Genomic DNA, 22,167 nt, shown 5'->3' with positions numbered 1-22,167 from the left:
AGTGTAAAATAGATTTTTCTTCTGTTTTTCTTTTTGTACTATTGGGATATAGTGTCGCCTGCAGAAGAATTAGACACTTGTAAACAAAAAAATATGGTATGTCAGCCCAGTATAACCCCTCCTTCCTCAGGAGACCTCCGTTTTTTTTGTGCTAGTATCCAAGAAGGATGGACATAATTCCCCACCACCACCACAGATTCCTGCCACATCACTGCTGAGCTGGTCTCACTATATGCAGCTATCAAGATCGACCTTTCCTCAGTCCAAAGCCTACTTGACTAGAAATTTCCAGTTCCAGAGCTGTGACATTACCTCAGTGCTTGACCCTGTCTCTAAACACTTCCTTGGTAAGTCTTTCACGCTGGTCACCAGGAGTTAAAGGGTTATTGTAGAGGTGTTAGGTGTGGATTTGACCTGAGCATGAACACTTTAGTCAAAGTGTTGGTCTGCAGAGCCTGCATGCGAGAAGTGCTGGCACCACATGAACTTCAGGAGACATCATAAGAATGCCACCAGTGTCAAGAGTACTAATTTTCCTCAGCTAAAGAAGCCTATGGCTCAGTCTGGGAATACTCGCCCCTCGTCAGAAGCCAAGTTTTTTGTTACACTTTTTTTCTAGCTTAAAACCTAAGCCTGGTGCCCAATCTGCCTGCATATCATGGACCTCCAAAGCCCCCAAAGCATCAGTCAAGTCATCTTCAGCATGAATGTGTAATTTCCCTGCCCAAAGTAGGGGAAACATATGTTAGCACATGCAGATTGTTGGACAGCTGGCACCTCAGATATGTGGGTGCAAGAGATGGTTTCCTGGGACAGCCCTAGCAATAGATGTCAGAGTAATCCCATCTCCAGGGGTCAATATTCTGTAAATTCTGAAAATGTAGTTGTCATTGCAATACTGGACTCCCAGCTTGAGTCATGCAATCTGGATTCAGCTGGAAAACACCATGGCGGTGGTGTATAGCAACCCGAAGTCTTGCCACAGCAAAAGTGTGGATCTTGTCCTGGACAGTACTTCACACATTCTAGCCTTTTCCACCATTTACAAGTGAGGGCTGGATATGTATCCCGAGAGCCTGGACCCTGGCAAGTAGTCCCTACACAAGAAGGTGTTCCAGGACCTGTGTTTCAGGTTTGGGGACGCTGTAGGTGAAACTCTTGGACTTCAGGCTTAGCAACAAATTGGTCAAGTTTGTCTCCAGGTATAGGGATCCTATAAAGTGGGGGTTGGCAACCCATCGATCATAGGCTGGATTATACCTGTGGGATCCTGCAAAGCCTGTTTTACTTAGAGTTCCAGAGGTGGTTCAGCTGCTTGTGTAGACCAAACTTGATTGTGTGGTCACACTACTTGAGGTGAGTACAGTCACAAGGGGGGAGGCACGCCTGTGAAGTCACTTTTTATTCACCTGGATCATCATCTCAAGAGTCACCTTTTGGGACATTATTATATACCTTTTTCGCTGTGACATGTTGAAAATTGTAAATTTTTTGATGATTTTTTTTTTTTATTGTAAACTTGCTTGACACGTCTGTTTTTTAAATGTATTTTTTATTGTAATTGTTCACTGCATCAATTTCTGGCATTTACACTAGTAAGGTTATTATCATATAGCGCTGCATTTTCTTTATTTTAGACACAGGCAACCGCTTAGAGTGTAGTTACATGCCATTAGTGACAGCTGCTGTTAGCCTGTCAACATCAGTTGCTGCTATTCACCTGCAACTGTCATTCCAGCTGGAAGAATATGCTGATTCTTGCCTCTGGAATACAGTGCATGGAGCTAAACAGCTGTGTGAAGGAGACCTTAGACTACATTCACGCAGCAGTTTATCTGCATCCAGATGCAGTTAGCAGGAATCAGATTCTTACCACTGGTTGTAAACACTGCTGACCCAAACTGTGCGAACAGCTGCCATTGTCAAAGTTGTACCATGTACAAATCCAATGGCTGGCACCACTGCTGTTCTTGTGGAACTGCCCATCCCACCTATCCTGTGGATTATTTTTATGCCAGCGGACACCAACACTGGGAGTTCTTAGGGCCCCTGGCACCAATATTAGTGCTTATTTAACAGCTTGTCGACCAGCCACCGCAGTTTTATTGCGGCAGAATGGCGCAGCTAGGCAAAAACGACGTTGCCTTATGTCGCTTTGCCTTTTGGCCACTAGGAGCGCTCACAGCTCGTGCCCTACCCTCATGATAGAGCGTATAAACACACAGAAGAGAGAGAGAGATCATGTTCTATTAGATTGTAAGCTCTTCTGAGCAGGGCCCTCTTAATCCTCTTGTATTTTATTGTAACTGTATTGTGTCCTTTTATATTGTAAAGCGCTGCATAAACTGTTGGCGCTATATAAATCCTGTATAATAATAATAATAATACAGGATCAGTCTCCTCTCCCCTGAAAGAACCAGGGTTCTTTCAGGGGAGAGGAGACTGATCCTGTATTATTATTATTATTATTATACAGGATTTATATAGCGCCAACAGTTTACGCAGCGCTTTACAATATAAAAGGACACAATACAGTTACAATAAAATACAAGAGGATTAAGAGGGCCCTGCTCAGAAGAGCTTACAATCTAATAGAACATGATCTCTCTCTCTCTTCCTAGACAGTCCCATCCCCCCGCAGTTAGAAACAACATAGGGACACACAGTTAACCCCCTGTCACCATTACTAGTAGTAAAAAAATAATAAAAATGCCATAATCTATCCCCTCTTTTGTAGACGCTATAACTTCTGTGCAAACCAATCGATATACGCTTATTTCGTGTGGTTTTTTTTTTTTTTTTTTTTACCAAAAATATGTAGAAGAATACATATCGGCCTAAACTGAGGGAAAAATTATTTATTTATTTTTTTATTTTAAAAAGTGGTATATTATAGCAAAAAGCAAAACTAGTGTGTGTTTGTTTTTTTTGTTTTTTTTTTAATTGTTGCTCTTGTTTAGCGCAAAAAATAAAAACCACAGAGGCAATCAAATACCACCAAAAGAAAGCTCTATTTGTGGGGGGGGGGGGGGGGGGAGACATCCATTTTGTTTGGGTACAGCGTCGCACGACCGTGCAATTGTCAGTTAAATCGACGCAGTGCTGTATATCACAAAATGGCCTGGTCATTGAGCAGCCAAATCTTTTGCTTTCTCTTGCTCGTTGTGGTACACAGTAAAACAAGAAAAAAAAATGCCGCAAAAGACGTGACATTTTTTAATGTTAATGCGAGTTTCAGCCCATTCATTTTAGAAAAAGGCTGCCTATTTTAACGCAATATACCTCAATGCATGAAAACACAGTGCTAGTGTTAAGGACCACATTTGAGTTATTTTATCATTTTCAAATTGACCACCACTCCTTTACGCCTTTAGTAAATCAACCCCAGTGACTCATAGGGTATTAAAGGATTAGATTAGCATCACAGCCAGGAAATTCCTCATTTTCTCTCAGTATAGGTGTACTTTAAAAAGTATGTAAATCCTAGTAATGAACCTTTTGATCAGTTAACCTTCCTAGCGGTAATCCCGAGTCTGGCTCATGTTGGGATTTTAATTACACAAGCGGTAACCCCGAGCCAGACTCGGGATGGCATCGCTCGATGCAGGGGAGGACACAGGGAGAGTTACTCACCTTGTCCCCTGGATCCAGCGATGTCCGCCGCGCTGTGTGATCGAGCCGTCCTCCGCTCAATTCACAGTGCCGAATGCCGCCGAGCTCCGTTCCCTGCGACGTTACGACGCACGGGAGCGGAGAACGGCGGCAAATTCAAAAAAGTAAAAACACACAAAACACACACAGCACTGTAATCTTACAGATTACAGTGCTGTATTAAAAAATACACACCCCCTTTGTCCCTAGTGGTCTGTGCAGTGCCCTGCATGCACTTTTATATTATAAATACTGTTTTTTACTGCCTGGAATTTGGAGATTGTCCATAGCAACCAAAACATGTCCCTTTTTCAGTTTTTTTGGGATTTGATTACATTATTGAATAATTTTTATTATTCTTTATTATATTATAAACTTTATCATACCCGGGATGTCCGCTAGACTCTGGTTTGAAGAGATTTCAGAGCGTTATTCCTAAGAATTACAGGACTACAAAATAAAAGCCAGATTTCCATGCAAAATAATTGTACCGCTTTCAGCACCTTATTCCAGACTGAATCATACCGCCAGGGAGGTTAAAGCGGAGGTCCACCCTAAAGTGGACCTTCCGCTCATCGGAACCCTCCCCCCCTCCGGTGCCACAATTGGCACCTTTCAGGGGGGAGGGGGGTGCAGGTACCTGTACAGTACAGGTATCTGCACCCACTTCCGGGATAGCTCTCTGCGGAAAGGGGCGTAGATTACTGCCTGCTGGGAAACACACAGATCCCAGAGGCAGCGGGTCCATCCTTATTGCGCAGCGCGACTCGCGCATGCGCAGTAGGGAACCGGGAAATGAAGCCGAAAGGCTCCACTTCCTGATTCCCATACCCAAGATGGCGGCGGCAGCACCCGAGAGACGATCGAGAGATCGGCTTCGGGTGCCGACAACGCGGGCGAGCTGGACAGGTAAGTGTCACTATTTTAAAAGTCAGCAGCTGCAGTATTTGTAGCTGCTGGCTTTAAAAAAAAAAAAAAAAAAACCCGGAGTCCCAGCGGACTCCCGCTTTAAATATTAATTTGCAGACATTTTCTTGTATCTATTTAGTTTGAAAAAAAAATACCTGTTGAGCTTGCTAGTTATCTTGTTAGCAGATAACTTGATGTACTCTGCCTGTGCTAATTGTTATAAATTGCATTGTTCTTGGCCATCTCCGAGGACCACAGAGCCATGCCCCTATGTTATGGGTAAAAGGAGAGGGGCAGTTATCTCTAGTCTTCTCTTGTTCCTGTTGTCCTGATACAGTATGGTGAGTGTTGTCACTCTAGGGCTAGAAGTATTGACAGGTGATAAAAGAAAAATACAGCCTACACATCTAAGAACTTTGTAAACTGCAATATATAAAATTATTCATGGATTTTGATGCGCTGTAAGGAGGGATGTTTTGTCAGTTTCAGCTACATGATTATTACAGTCCTATATCCACATATTTCTAGCCTCCTGCTATTAATCTTAACAATATCAAAGTTAAAGAGGAAGTAAAGGCAATCTAAAAAAAACATCCTGTAAGGCAAAGGCATAATGAGCTAGTATGCTATGCATCCTAGCTCATTACGAATAACGTACCTGAGAACGAAGCCCCGAAGCGGTCCTCTGTCTTCCTCTTCGCCGCAGCCATGTATCCCGGAGCGACTTCCGGGTCTCGCTGCTCCAACGCTGTGATTCGCCGGAGCTGCGATGACGTCACTCCCGCGCATGCGCATGAGAGCTGTCACGAGCGACATATCGCCGCGATCTGCGGCCTGCCCAGTGCGCCTGCGTGCCGCAGACAGCAATGGCTGTCTTTGTAAATATCTCCTAAACCGTATAGGTTTAGGAGATTATTTCTTGGACCTACAGGTAAGCCTTAAAAGTGGTTTGTAAGGGTTTTCAACCACTTTAAAGCGGAGCTCCATCCAAAAGGGGAAGGTCCCCTTATCTGCTTCGCCGTGGTGAGCTGAGCTGGAAGTTCGGCCTCCCTCCGCAGCTGGCACATTCACAAGGCGCATGTAACACATTTCACAGAACCTGCCTTCTGAACTACAGCGATGCTGGAAGGAGGAGTTTCAGGAAGTGAAGTAATTACAGGAATCGCTGCAGGCAACAAGGTACCATAAAATCTGTAGTCCTTTGAAAGTAACCCAAATGATTGAGCAGATGGCAAAGTACATGAGACAGCCCACCCCCTCCCCCCTTTCCTTGTGATGTTCTTACTTCTGGCCTTTGGAGCCTCACGGGGTGGGCAGGGTTACATGGTATACAGTGGGAGCATTTCCCAGGAAAGCTTTTGACAGTGTCCAATTACTTGAAGGTAGTGGCATATGGTTGTCTAAGAATGATCATAGTCAAGAGTCAGTTGCTTTTTCCTGTACTGTACCCTAATATATGCAATATATATATATATGTCAAAATTCCTATTCTCTTTTGTTCATCGACGGACACAGCTCCATTAATCTTGACCATAGGGTTATTATGCCACCTTCAGGAGAGGACTAGGCAGAACATGTAATACATGTGAAAAACTGAACTGTATAGTTCGGCCCAGGGAGTGGTCCCTCTGACAATAACCCCTCAGCCTGCTTCCTACAGCTCAGTTTTTTTCTGAAGGACCTAGGCTCCTTGCCGGGACCATCGGTCCTGGGGATTTTTTCTGGATTTGTGCCTTTTGCACATTTTTTTTTTAAGATTTTAAGCCGGCTGGTTGACAGGCTGGATAATATAGATACTTGTAGTCTCCCTAGCTAGGCGCTTGGTCGGCCACGACATGCCCCACAGGCTCCAGGGCACACGCATGACCAGACTACGGATATCTTATGTCACAGTGGGCCACATCCACCCCGTGGGTCTGTGATGGGATGCCTGCAGCTTGTCTGGATGGCAAGTAAAGCTCTCCCTGTTTCAACAGGACAGAGCAGCTGGGCATTCCCTCCCTGGGAGGTCGATTAGGGGGTCCCTCTTCTCCCTTTCTTCTCTCTCTGTCCGTTTTCCCTCCCCCTGTGGGGGATGCTGCATGACTGGGCTGTAGTGCGATGTGCATACCTGGGCCAGGGGACCTTTGGGGGCTGCACTGGCTGTCTGTGTCCCTGTGCTGTCATCTGTCTCTGCTCCTGTAGCCTCAGCGCGTTTTTTTTCTCCACAGCGCTGGTTCCTGTGCCTCAGAACATGGTGTTTCTTCCCCAGACCTCCCTGCAATTGCAACCGGCTTACCTGCAAATAGTGCAGTGCCTTTGGACGCTTTGTCGGCGGTCCTTGAAAAATTTGTTGCCAGGGTGGAGGCGGTGTGCGGTCTCTTTCGGGGAGAGCTCTGATTCAGACTCGGCCCCCACAGTGACTGGCGGCCCCTGCTCTGATGTGTCAGAGGACACTGACCAGGACTGATCGGACAGTGAGGATGATTGTGCAGGAAAAAGCGCTAGTTGGAGCACTTATCACCGCTGTGCGTGATACCCTGAAAATACAGTATGTGGCAGGATCCTCTGCCGAGGTGGTGGTCCCTTTTGGGTCCCGTAATCCAGCACCTACACCTAAGGTGTTTCCGTATTTGACTTTGATAAGTTCATATACAAGGAATGGGGAAGCCTGCAACTGACCTTTTTCGGTCCCAAAACGATTGGTGGTGCATTACCCCTTTGAGGAGAGCCTTCTTAAAAAATGATTGGCTGCCCCGGTCATGGACCCTCCAGTATCCAGGTTAAACAAAGTAACCATGATCCTGGGAGAAGGGCTCCTGCATTTAAGGACCTTACCGACAGGAGGGCCTGGGCAGTGGCCTGGTCAAAGTTTATGGTAGTGGGGTCAGCGCTACGACCGGTACTGGCCACGGCATTAGTGTTGCAGACCCTTACTGTGTGGGCAAAACTATTGCATCGTGAATTGGAGAAGCAGCAGTCTCATCCAGTCTGTGTGGAACTAGCAGGCCAGTTGGTGCACGGCCTTAAGTATGTCTGTGATGAGGCCCTGGATACATTTCCCTTGCTCTCCAGAGCATCCGTATCAGCAGTGGTGCTGCGGTGCCTGATATGGCTGAAATGCTGGTCTGCGGACCAGGCATCAAAAAAAAAAAAAAAACCTTGATGGATTTGCCCTTCCTTGGTGAGCGGCTATTTGGAGCCTCGCTGGATAACATTATTAAGAATGTCACAGGTGGAAAGAGCACATTGCTCCCACAGTCCAGGAAGGGTAAGGAGCCACGCCGCAGGCAAGGGCCTTCCTTTTCCACTCAAAAGAGGCTTTTTCGTCCGCCCGGGACCTCAAGTAAATGCTCCCAGTCCAACAGAGCGACTACTGAGGGACAGAAGCATCCCTGGACTCCCAAGCAAAAGTGCTACCGCATGACACACGGATGGGGGGGGGTCGCCTTCGTGAGTTTGCAGTTCGGTGGACCCCTCGGCTGTCCGACCGATGGGTCTGCAAACTGATTTCATTGGGCTACAAGATAGTCTCTTGGCCACCAAACAGATTCTTTCCCTCCAGCATACCTTTATTCCCGGATCGCCGGGAGGCCCTGTTTGGGTCAGTAAGGGACCTGCTCAGCCACGGGTTGATAGTGCATGTTTCAGAAATGGAAAGGTTTCAGGGATTCTATTCCAATCTGTTTGTAGTCCCCAAAAAGGAAGGGGTACGTCCAATCCTGGACCTAAAAGCCCTCAATTGCTTTGTGAAAGTACAGAGGTTCAGAATGGAATCAGTTCGCTCTGTGGTCGCTGCACTCCATAAGGGGTACTCCCTGGCGTCTGTGGATATCTAGGACGTGTGCTTGCACATACCCAGACGTTTCTGCTATTTGCAGTAGGGGAAAACTACTACCTGTTTGTGGCTCTCCTCTTTGGCCTGGCTTCAACACCCCGAGTCTGTTGCCTAGCTTCACTCTAGACCTCTTCAACATACTTGAGATGTGGAGCAAGCACAGCCAATCCTTGGATCGCCCAATACTTCTGTCCAGCCAAAGATTTCCCTGTCATTGTAGAGCTCCAATCCTACCATGAAATTGGCAAAGTCATTCCTTTCCATGACTTGTAACATGATAAAGACAGATGCAAGCCTTACAGACCATGATAGAGTTTACAACATAGTCTCCGCAGGTGTCAAAACTCCCTATCAACATTCTGGAAGAGAGAGCAACCAGATGGTCTCTAAAACATTTGACTCCTCTTCTGCAAGGTCACCCAGTCAGAGTACAGTCAAACAGTCACATACAAAAATTACCAAGCACACTTACCAGCTAGCCTACAAAAAATAAAATTAGCTCTGTTTAACAATTCAGATTAGAAACAAAGACACATTTGAAAGATATGTCCGACAGATAGTCAGATGGAAGCTTTTCATTGTATATTCTGATCATGTGTATGGCTCATCTGACTTTTTTTTTACAAAAATTCAGACGGACCTAGAAATAGAACATAAATTTTAAATATTTCCGACGGAACCAATTCCTAACCACTCGTCTGTATGCTGTTCCACCGGACCAAAAACGACGCATGCTCTGAAGCAAGTACAAGATGGAGACTGTTAAACTTCCTTTTTCTAGTCCTGTTGTACGTCACCACGTTCTTAACGATCAGACTTTGGTGTGATTGCGTGTACGCAAGACAGTTTCGGTGGAACTCTTTATTTATTTATTCCGATGGGAACAGCGGTCGTGTGTATGTGGCATTAGAAGAAAACCTGTTAGCCTGCAAAAGACTTGAGACTGGGGCAGAGGTTCACCTTCCAGCAGGACAACAACCCTAAACATACAGCCAGAGCTACAATGGAATGGTTTAGATCAAAGCATATTAATGTGTTAGCGTGGCCCAGTCAAAGTCCAGACCTAAATCCAATTGAGAGTCCGTGGTAAGACTTGAAAATTGCTGTTCACAGACGCTCTCCATCCAATCTGACAGAGCTTGAGCTATATTGCAAAAGAAGAATGGGCAAAAATGTCACTCTCTAGCTGTGCAAAGCTGTCAGCTGTAATTGCAGCGAAAGATGGTTCTAGAAAGCATTGACTCCGGGGGGCTGAATACAAATGCACACCACACTTTTCACATAATTATTTGGAAAAACTGTCAAACTATTTATCATTTTCCTTTTCAAGGGGTATGAACAGGGCCGGTGCTACCACTAGGCAAACTAGTCCGCCGCCTAGGGCGCACTGCTGCCTAGGATGCCCCGCCACTGGTGTTCCTACTCTCTCCTAAGTCTCAGCATCAGCAGGCAGCCACCGCTCCGTTCGCATATAGTGTCAGAGGCACAGCAGTGACAGAGGACTGTGTCTGTCCTGACTCCCGAATGAATGGAAGAAAGTAAACATTCATTGAGGAGCACTGGTAGGCTGCATTTGATGGGCACTTCATTAAAAAGGTTGGGTATACATGGGCAGGGCAAAGAGGGTGGAGCCGGGGGGGGGCAAAATTAGGTTTTGCCTAGGGTGTCATAAATTCTTGCACCAGCCCTGGGTATGTATACTTTTTCAAGGCACTGTATATACACGTTGATAGCACATCCAATAGTAGGCCTAGCCTCTCAGTATTCAGAGATGAGGGATTGGTCATTAGGGATGAGCTGAGCAGACGAAGGCCCCTTTCACACGGACGGACCGTATGTCCGTTCTTCTTCCATCCGTTTTCGGATAAAAAACTGACATACATGTATCCTATGGGATAGCGGATGAACATCTGCTGACATCAGTCTCCGCTATGCTCCGGTTCTGATGATGGAGGAAAACCCTACTTTTCCATCCGTCTGCAGATTGGATGAAAACGGATTCTACGGTCCGTCCTCATCCGATCCCCCATAGAGGAGAGTGGTGCTCTGACAGGTCAGTCCCTGCACAGTGTGCAGAACCCGACCCGTCATCTGCCTGCTCAGCGGGGATCGACGGAGGAATCCCCCGCTGAGCAAAGCGGAGCCCGTACCCGGACATGTCCGTGTGAAAGGGCCCTTAAACTAACAACATGGCAACAGTGTTCAAACAACTGCATAAACTACACCAAAAGATTACAATATGCTCTTCTTTTGTGAGATTTAATCTTCTTTTAAAATTAGAGACCAATCTTCCACTTTTTAGCAGTTGTTATTCCTGATTAACTGCATATATTAACCGTTTGGTTCACCATCACATAGTGGTTGTGTTAGGTTCTATTAAAAGTTTATTATGTAAGATAAAATTCTGTTCTTGGTTTCAATACACTTTAAATAGAAGGCAGGTGTGTTACATGTTATACCACAAGGTGGCAGTGTTACACCAGTAAAATTGTGTTCTTTGCTTGTACTAGACTTAAAGTGGAATTTTATTCAGAAAATCAAAGTAGAAGTATGGGCAACTTTTTTTTTTTTTTTTTTTATCTATTTTGGATAGAGTAAGGGAGGGTTATAACCCCTGTCAGATTTTGTTTCACCATCTGTGATCCATTACGGAGATTTCTCTTCCTGTCTTATAGCCAAACAGGAAGTGGTAGGAAATCCCTGCAAATTACGGGAATTCCTTAGGGACCCCCATGTCACCAGAACTAGTGTCCCCATTGGAAGATTTCCCCTCTATTACTTTTCTAGGGACAACCCAAAATTAGTGATTTTCTTTTTTTACTTTCACTTTTATTAATGATGGTAAACAGGACAAATATATTATTATTATTATAGAGGATTTATTTAGTGCCGACCGTTTACACAGCGCTTTACAAGATTATGGCAGACAGTACAATTACAATACAATTCAATACAGGGGGGAATCGGAGAGCCCTCCTTGTTAGAGCTTACAATCTAGGAATATAGAGGGTGAATCTCCCTTATGGGGGGCACAGACAGCAATAAAAACTGACAGATGTTGTAACTCCTCTCCACTGTATCCAAAAAAAAAAATAGTCTTTTAGTTATACTTTTAAATCCTGGCAGATCTCTTCACGCGAGTCCCTTTTGCAGGTATAGCTATGTAGAACATAACAAAAAAAAAGTGTCTATACTGTTTAAAATCCAATAATACACACTCAGCCTGCTCTGCACATGCTCAGATGCTCTCCATATTTAGGCACTGTGTGAATTTGTAGTGGCCGATCTGCTGACAGCCTAAAGATTTACTGCTGTTCAGGGGCTCTGGGTTTTAGCAAAATGGAAGGCTCCAGCAAAAAGAAACGGGAGTGATGCTGGAGGCAATTTACAACACACAATAATTTTGGTAGCATAATTATTAATGTGGAATGTATGTTCCCTGCTAGAGAACATTATTTTTATCAAGTGTTTATGGGTAAAGTTCCACTTTAAAAACAAGGTACACTAACATTTTATTTTTTTAAAAATGCATTTATAACTTTTTTCATTCACGCCTGCGCAGCATTGCAACCGTAATTACTACATCATGGGTGCAATGCACAGGCTCCTGCATTAGTAATATTCTGCCCCTGGTCTATATTGGATATATTGACCTTCTATTATGAAACTGGAGAAATTAATGCATGGACTACAAGTATGGTGATGTTGCACACCTGCTGCTGGCATGCGCTGCTGAATCCCTCTGCTGCAGTGGCAGATGGCATGGTAGTATTTTGATTCGGCAATCCCTGTGAATAGATGGCACAGCTGTGCAGGCTGAGCCATACAAAGTTGTGCTCGGTTAAAAAACAAACCAGTTTCCCCAAGAAAACTTACCCAGTGAGTTTTGGGGATGGGGTATGTATGTGACCATGTTTCATGTCACATCCTAAATATGAGTGGAAGATAAAATATGGTCCATATGGAGGACTATGCTTTTATGTATCAATTCAATTATAATGAGAACTGCATGCACTGCAACACACAAGTTGGACTCATATCTGCACTTCAGTTCCATCTAGGGCTCCAGTGACGTCACCCTCCACAGTCAAGGCGGCTTTCCTTCTAGGTACTGTGCTTCCACTCTCAGCTATAGTAACGTCTTCCATACACGCCGGCGGGTCCAGCATAGAACACCCTGCCTGCTCCAGTTGCGGCAATGATGGTCGGCGCCATTCCTTGGATTTCCCCAGTCTGGTTACACTAATCCATCGTTGCCCGAGCCAGCCTCACAGCCAGTGTGGTAACGTTGCAACCATACAATTTATTAACTATGTAATGCTTTTAACACTTATTTGAATAAATTGCCATCAAGCTTATTGAATAGCAATTGTGGTTTATTGCAGCCACCGTTCTCTATTTCAGCTCCTGAATGCTGTCAGCTTTATTTGATAATTTGTCATGTTGATTTTTTAAATGTAAACCAGGCTCTGGGTATTGGCAGTGTTTACAGATTGTGTTTATACTGTTTAACCAGTTCCCGCAACAGCCGGGCAGGATGCACCTCCTTCCAGGTTGATGTCATATGACGTCGCCCTGGTCATGCCACTCGTGCACTCCCCCCCCCCCTTCAAGCCCACAGTGTGGTGGGCGGTGGTGAGCTGTTTCCCATGGACACACTGCATCATCAATCAAGGTACAGAGCCAATGACGTTGGCTCTTTACCATGTTTTCAGCTGTGTCCAATCACAGCTGATCACATATAAACAGATTCCGGTTATCTGCATTTCCTTTCCTCAGCCCCCCTTTTATCAGTGTCCTTCAGTGCAGGACAAAAAAAATAATAAAAACCCAGTGGCGAATAAATACCACCAAAAGAATAATAATAAAAAATGTAATTTGGGTACAGTGTTGCATGACCGTGCAATTGTCATTTAAAGTGCGACAGCACTTAAAGCGGGCAAGGGCAGGAAGGGGATAAAAGTGAAGCAAAGTAAAGGAAGGAACTGGTGAGAAGGTCACAGGAACCACATTTGAGCTACGTCTATTTGCAAACAAATTACAGACACAGAACTCACTCCTACTATCCTTTTCCTAAATGCTGTTCTAGATGTATCCTAACATAGCTCAGTTTCTGTTCTGGTCTCAGAGTCCTGGACTTGTGCTTGCTATTACATTTAAACACTGTAACTGTGTCCACTATTCAATCCAACTAATGCAACTGTGCACAGCCTCCCTTTCCTGTGGCTGCCATTGGACCTACTCCTTCTTAGAATTCATCCACATCAGAGTCCCATCTTTCCTTGAACTCAATCTCCTAGACATATTGCTGGAATACTTTGTTCATTTACATCTTCTCATTATCCTGCGTGCTAACCTTCTTAAAGGGCCCCAACATAGCCATCAGAAGATTCACTGCAAAGACTTATTCCGACCACCTTATCCTCAGGGCCTTTGTGTGTTTAACTCTTGAGTTTCATCTTGCAGGCCTAAACCCTCCCTTTTGTTTGAGAGCTCTCAGATGGCATAGTTCTATTGTTGTTTCATTTTGTTTGGCAACTTGGGGTGTTTCCACACATGCTGAGAGCTGCTGTTGCATTTGGGGGTCGCAGTATAAGCCAGTATGAGTCCAGATCTTTTACTAAAAACATTAAGGGATGAACTATACCTCTAACCTTGTGCTAATTGACTTGACTTTATCATGTCCGTAGCCTCTGTCCACCTCCTGTATCATGTCCGCAGCCTCTGTCCACCTCCTAGTCTAGGGCCCTTAATGTTTCCCTACTGCAGAAAGATCTTAAGCTGCTTCAAGAGAACTTTCCCTTCTCATGGTCCACCTCATCTCTCCCTTATCTAGGTATTAAATTGACCAGCAATCCGAACGACCTATTCCAAACCAACTTCCTACCGATGCTAAATCATCTCTCTTCACTACTCAAATTATGGCAGCCCCTAAATATTTAATGGCTTGGCCAAATTACGGCATTAAAAATGACACTTCTACCCAAACTCCTATATCCATATAGAGTACTCCCGATCGTGATCCCCTCTTATTTTCACCGCGCCATACAAAATCGAGTGTTCAAATTAATTTGGGGCTCTTCAAGACCCAGGGTCCCTAGGTCTGTACTTCTACGTAGCAAACCTGCTGGTGGTTTAGGAGTACCTAACTTCTCACATTATTACCACGTGGCCCAGTTGGCTCAATTTACATTACATCACGCAACATTTGAAATACCTATCTGGGTTAGCCTAGAAGCAATTTACCTACATCCTATCTCAGTGTCTAATTTACTCTGGCTGCCACCCACAGCAGGTGGTCCTGTTACCAAACCAGTAACTCAACATGTTTTAAGATTCTGGGATAGGGTGAGGGTCTCATTTAAATTGCAATCCCTGCACTCCCCATGACTATCCTTCATTGGCCACTCACTCTTTTACCCAGCCCTGTCAGAACCAGTCCTGTTCCAGGCTTGGGCTCGTTCCGGTCTGGGCCGCATATGCGACTTGGTAGCTGGTAATGCAATTAAAACATTCCCTACCCTACAAACCCAAGCAGATCTCCCTAGCTGGGAATGCTTCTGTTATCTTAAAGTCTCCCACTTTGTTAGAACCGTTATAGGTTCCAATACAGAGCTTGACAATATTTCATTATTTGAGGGTATATGTGGCTCAGACCCGCACGCCCCAGGTATTATTTCCCGTCTCTACTCTCCCCTTACTTTCCTCCGCTCAGCTCTTCCACTATATGCCCAATAATGGTCCAAAGACTTGGGGGTAGACCTCGATCTAGAAGATTGGGCAAATATATGGGGCAATACCATATCAGCATCTCAAAATATTGTAGCTCTGGAAGCTAGTTATAAAGTTCTCATGAGATGGTATTTAGTCCCTTCTAGAATTGCCAAATTCCTACCATCGTACTCCCCAAATTGCTTTCGTAACTGTGGAGAAAAAGGTACCCATGTACACATTTGGTGGACATGCCGTTAGTACAGCGGTTCTGGGTGGTGGTGTTCCGAATGGCCTCCACCCTGCTCAAAGAGCCCCTAGATCCAGATCCTGACGTAGCATTATTGAATGCTCTGCCCAAAGAACTCACTAAAGCACAGAAACACCTAACACTTCAATTTATGACTGCAGCAAAGCAAACAATCGCCAGAGCATGGAAGACACCTGTGCTAAACATAGTCGAAATTAAAAATAGAATTACCCAAGCAATGATTCACAGTAAAATTGAAGCCACCATCCTCGATAGAGTCCCACGACACCTAAAAATAAAGCAACCATGGGTAGAGCATTACCTACCCCAGAATTTTAATAAGCACCTGTTAGAGTTTTAATTCACTGTGTGTCCTCAGGCAGTCTACATGTAGTGGGTAGGGTCTCCTCCCGAGCCATCCGGCCTTTCTTACTGTATCTTCCTTTTCTTACTCTTTCCTACTCCACTTGATTAATTTTTTTTCTATAAGATATTGAATGCATATAACGCAGCATTGAGTTGCACACTGTTAGCCTTGGGTAATTCATCTAATGTCACGGAGTATCACCCGTTCGGTATACTATGTGTATTTAGGGCCTAGGCCCGAGTTAATATAGTTAACTTGGAAACTTTTTTCTCTTTCGATAATTTTTTACGCTAATGTTTTTTTCTCTACTACTTGAAATATGTACCTGCACATCTACGTAATAACACAATGATGGACAATACTCTGTGGTCTGTTATCACTACACGCTAAATTGAATACGTTTATCTTTGTAACTTGCGTGTTGCCAATAAAAAGTTTGAAAGTAAAAAATTGGTGCGTTTGTAAATTTTGCCATCCTGGCAGTAAATTTCACTTTGGGGGATTGGCAACACTGATCTGGAGTCAGGAAAATCCTTTCTTATGTTGATGTGGAATAGCCTCATGACAAATGCCAGCCTGAGGTGGAGTCCTAGATACCAGGTGCAAAGGGACTTGGAGAACAGCAGAAGTTTATCTCCCCGTCAATATTCTGAAGCTCTGAGCGATCTGGTTGCCCTTATAGCACTGTCACACCTGGGTGGGCGGCCATTGGCGGTAAAGCGCCTATTTTATTTAGCAGCCCTTTACCGTCGTTTTTGTGACGCTTTTCAGTCGCTAGTGCCTCAGTGTGAATGTAGCCTTAAAGCGGAGGTTCACACAAAAATGTAACCTCTGCTTTTCGGAAATCTCTCCCCCTCCGGTGTCACATTTGACACCTTTCAGGGGGGAGGGGGTGCAATTACCTGTCTAAGACAGGTATTTGCACCCACTTCTTGGCATAGACTCCCACGGGAGTCTATGCCTCTTCCTGTTCTGCCTTGCTGTCTGCTGGGACACACACGGGTCCCAGAGACAGCGCGGACCATTCTCATTGATCTGCATGACTTGCACATGCGCAGTAGGGACTGGGGAGTGAAGCCGCAGTGCTTCACTTCCTGATTCCCTCAATGAGAATGGCGCCGGCAGCAGCCGAGAGATTGCTTGGCTTCGGCTGCCAACTTTGCTGAACTCCAGGAAAGGTATGTGTCCCTTTATTAAAAGTCAGAAGCTGCAGTATTTGTAGCTGCTGGCTTTTAATAATTTTTTTTTAGGTGGACTCCCTCTTTAAACTTTGGACCTCTCAGTTGCATGGCCATCAGACAATGCCACAGTAAATATCAATCATCAGGAAGAAACCGGGAATCTTGTTGCAGAAAGACACAGAAAAGTTTCTGTCTTGGGCAGAAGTTCATGTTTAGCTTTGCCCATGGTTTATATTCCAGTTGTTGATAATTGGCATCAGAACTGTTCCGCTGACAGCGCCTGGAGTCAGGAGAATGGCCTCTTCACCCAGAGGTGTTTCAGGACCTCTACCGCATGTGGGGGGCTCCAAATATAACCATACTAACCTCCAGATTTGAAAACAAACTGAGAAAATGTGTATCCACAAGCAGAGATTTGGCAGTGGCAGTGAATGCTCTGGTGGCTCATTGGGATCAGTGCTACCTGATGATAAAAGCCTTTGCCTCCTCTGAAACTCCTTCCTCATCTACTCAACAGGAAAATGTAATAAAAGAATAATTGCTGCACCTCTCCCGATAACAGCAACACAGATGATGATGATCAAGGTTGTTTTTCTTCTGATTGTGCAGGGGTTGCCAACACACATAGAATAGCGACTCCATGCACATTGTCCCAATAACCAGTCTAGGGGATGTCTTTTCTGGGTTTAATGCTGATGAAACCTGCACTTATCTGAGTATCCCATGCACTATACCCCTTCCCAGTTACAAGTTCCAAAGAAGAGGACACTAACTTCACTGTCAAGGCTGTACCCTGTAAAGCTACACTGCCCCTTATATCCTTTAAAGCACCAACGTCACCCGGATCAGAAGTCTTTTATTCACAAGGCCACTGAATAGCAGCTCAGACTTAGCTTCCTGTTGCCTTCTAGTGAAGTGTTAGTAGAATGGATCCTTAAGGGTGAAGTGTCGGGTGTTTTGTAGTTGCAGGAATGGGCTCCCTGGCTCTGCCATAGCCAGCACCCTCATAAGCATCAACGTAGATCAGCACCAAGGCCTTCAGAGATGGCATCTTTCACAGCTGGTGAATCTCCTAGGCCAGATGTGTAGGGCTGTATACCCAGCACATACAGTGGGTATAGAAAATAATCACCCCCTTTAAAATCACATTTTGTTGCTTTGCAGCCTGCAATGAAGACAGGTAAGTTTTTCGTTTCATCCTGCTTAGTGCAACTTATAACATTAAGTGAAAGATAGAGAAAAAAAAATAACCCCACTCCTAAAAGTGACTTGTAAACTAAATCAGGTGTAGCTAAATACCTTCACAATGGCACGTAAAGCCATTTAACTTTCAACTGTGACCAGATGTGGTCATTTTGATAAGCTCAGCATGAAAAAGGCTTTCCTGAAGCATTTCAGTTCCTGATGGTGCATCTATAGCAGAGAGGCTACCAAGAGGCCTACAGCAACTCTGAAGCAGTTACCAGAATTTCTGACAAACAGTGGTCATTGCGTTCATGTGATAACAATATCACAAATTCTCCACAAATGTGGCTTCTATGGGAGGCAAGAAAAAAAGGCCACATGCAGTCACGACTGAGCTTTGCCAAAACATACCTTGATGATTCTGAGGCCACATGGAAAAAGAGGTGGTATGGTCAGATGAGACTAAAATTTTGTTATTTGGCCTCAACACCAAATGATATGTCTGGGGGAAATCCAGTACAGCTCACCATCCAAATAACACCATTCCTACAGTAAAGCATGGAGGTGGTAATATCCTGTTGTGGGAGTGTTTCTCTGCAGCATGGACTGGAGCACTTATCGGGATAGAATGAAAAATGGGTGGGGTAAAATACCATCAAATTCATGAGGAAAATGTGCTGCCCTCTGCCAGAAAGTTGTCAATGAGAATAAAGTTTACCTTCCAACATGACAATGACCCAAAGCACACAGCAAATATGACCACACGATGGTTGCAGGAGAAAAAGGCGAATGTACTTGCACGGCCTAGTCAGAGCCCAGACTTAAAGAGGAAGTAAACCCTCTCTAATAATAAAAAAACACACCCTGCAGGACAAAGGAATAATGAGCTAGTATGCATAGCATACTAGCTCATTATTAATTACTTACCTGAGATCAAAGCAACCCTCATCCACCTGCTCTGTTGCCGCCATGATACCTAGAGTGACTTCCGGGTATCGCTGCTCCGGCACTGTGACTGGCCAAAGCAGCTAGGACTTCGATCCGGCGGATGCACGCGGGAGCCGTCAGTGGTGGCATGATCACCTTCACTAACGCCACACTCAGTTCGTCTGTGCTGTTTTTAGAGAAATATCTCCTTAACCATGTAGGTTAAAGTGGACCTCCACCCTAAAGTTGATGTTCGGCTCATCGGAAAACCCTCCCCCCCCTCCGGTGCCACAATTGGCACCTTTCAGGGGGGTGGGGGGTTCAGATACCAGTATAATCCAGGTATCTGCACCCACTTCCAGGAATAGCTAGCCGCAGATGCCCCCCCCCCCTTGTGTTCTGGGAAACACACAGTTCCCAGGACACAACGGGGACCGGTGAAGACTCGCAGCGCGACTTGCGCATGCGCAGTAGGGAACCAGGCAGTGAAGCCGCAACGCTTCACTTCCCGATTCGCTGAGAGAGGATGGCAGTAAGGGCAACCGAGAGACGAGCGATTGCTTGTCATCTGCTGCCGACATCACTGGACCCTGGAACAGGTAAGTGTCCATTTATTCAAAGTCAGCAGCTACAAATAATGCAGCTGCTGACTTTGAATATTTTTTTTAAGGTGGCACTCCTCTTTAACCACTTAAGCCCCAGACCATTTTGTAGCTAAAGGACCAAGCCTCTTTGTGTGATTCGGCACTGCGTCGCTTTAACTGACAATTACATGGTGGTGCGACGTTGCTCCCAAACAAAATTGCCGTCCTTTTTTTCCCACAAATAGAGTTTTCTTTTCGTGGTATTTGATCACCTCTGCGGTTTTTATTTTTGTGCACTATAAACAAAAATAGAGCGACAATTTTGAAAAAAATTCTAAATTTTTTACTTTTTGCTATAATAAATCCCCCAAAAATATATAAAAAATTTTTTTTCCTCAGTTTAGGCCGATACGTATTCTTCTACATATGTTTGGTAAAAAAAATCGCAATAAGCGTTTATTGATTGGTTTGCACAAAAGTTATAGTGTCTACAAAATAGGGGATAGTTTTATGGCATTTTTATTAATCATTTTTTTTTTTACTAGTAATGGAGGCGATCAGCAATTTTTATTGTGACTGCGACATTATGGCCGGCATGTAAGGGTTAAGTGTGTGTGTATGTGTTTTTTTTACTCTAGGGGGCGTGGCTTGACGTGTGACGTCACTGATCATCTTTCCCTATAACAGGGAACAGATGATCAGTGACAGCCTCACTAGGAAGCACGAGGAGAGGTTTGTTTACACTTACCTCTCCTCGTTCTTCAGCTCTGTGACCCGATCGCAGGACACCGGCGGCGATCGGGTCCGCGGGTGCCACGGCCACGGTCACGGAGCTCAGGACCGGGTCGCGAGTGCGCCGCCAGCGGTGTGCGCACGACCCACAGCTGGGCACTTAAAGGGCAACGTACCTGTACATGGCTGGTGCCCAGCCGTGCTATTCTGTGATGTATATCGGCGTGAGGCGGTCCTTAAGCAGTTAAGGACCTATTTCTTGCATCTACAGGTAAGCCTTAATCTAGGCTTACCCTGTAGGTTAAATTGGTCTGTAAGGGTTTACAACCACTTTAAACCTCATTGAAAATCTGTGGGATGACATGAACACTGCAGCTCACACCATCAAATTTAACTGAACTTGAGCAGTTTGCAATATGCCTACTCTATATTTGCAGAAGTCCTAGATGTGGAAAGTTAGAGACATATCCCAACAGACTAAAGGTTGTAATTAAAGCGGGAGTCCACCGGGACTCCGCGTTTTTTTTTTTTTTTTAAAGCCAGCAGCTACAAATACTGCAGCTGCTGACTTTTAAAATAGTGACACTTACCTGTCCAGCGCGCCCGCGATGTCGGCACCCGAAGCCGATCGCTAGGTCGTCTGTCGGGTCCTGCCGCCGCCATCTTGGGTATGGGAATCAGGAAATGGAGCCTTTCGGCTTCATTTCCCGGTTCCCTACTGCGCATGCGCGAATCGCGCTGCGCAATAAGGACGCTCCCCGCTGCCTCTGGGAGCTGTGTGTTTCCCAGCAGGCAGCGGGGCACTTGCGGGAAGGGGTGGGCACTTGCGGAAAGGGGCGTAAGTTACGCCCCTTTCCGCAGAGAGCTGTCCCGGAAGTGGGTGCAGTTACCTGGATTATCCACTGAGTAAATGCAGCTGGATAAAACAAAAACTGTCTGTCTTAATTCCAGGCTGCAAAGCAACAAAGTGTGATTTTTAAAAAAAAGGGGGTGGGGGAGGGTGATTCTTTTCTATACCCACTGTACTAGGCTCCTTACAGGCTTCTGGGCCCAGCAGCAACTTATAAGGCCTCACCTGAGGCAAGAGGGCAAGCACGGCCTCCCCAAATATATTTATACCCTCCCCTATCATGCCCTAGTGGCCTAAACCACCTACTGGAATGCCTGGGCGAAATATGAATATTCTTAAAGTATAACTAAAGGCAAAACTGTTTTTTTAGTGTTGGATAGAGTGGAGATGAATTAAAACACCTGTCGGGTTTTTATTGCTGTTTGTGTCCCCGAGACTCACTCACTCTATTTGTCCTGTTTACCATTATCATTGAAACTAAAGAAAATCACACATTTTGTGTTGTCCCCAGTAAAGTGATATAGGGGAAATCTTCCAATGGGGACACTAGTTCTGATGACCTTGAGGTCCCCAAGGAATTCCCTTAATTTGCAGGGATTTCCTCTCCCTTCCTGTTTGGCTATGGGACAGGAAGTGAAAGGAAATCTCTTCAATGGCACACAGGTGACGGAGAAAAAAAAAATCTGACAGGGGTTATAACCCTCCCTTACGCTATCCAAAAAAATGTTTTTTTCATTTGTCTATACTTCTACTTTAACTCAGCCTAGCATGGAAAGCTCACACTATAGCCAGCAGCGCCAGTGACACCTACTGCCATCAGTGAGAGATCAAAACCCCACTGAGCTTGGGGAGAGACCAAGTGCACAACTATACAAATCAGAACAGGGCAGACTTCCATTCAGCTAAAAACTATATTTTCCTTTCAATTATCAACCTATATAGGAGGTTGTTACACTTCTAAAGCCTCATACACACGGTCGGACTTGTACAAACTTTTCCGTGG

This window comes from Lithobates pipiens, unplaced genomic scaffold (genome assembly GCF_037356315.1).
Source record: "Lithobates pipiens isolate NorthernLeopardFrog02 unplaced genomic scaffold, aLitPip1_a1.2 Scaffold_13, whole genome shotgun sequence".
Lineage (NCBI taxonomy): Eukaryota > Metazoa > Chordata > Amphibia > Anura > Ranidae > Lithobates > Lithobates pipiens.
This window is presented reverse-complemented; position numbering follows the sequence as displayed.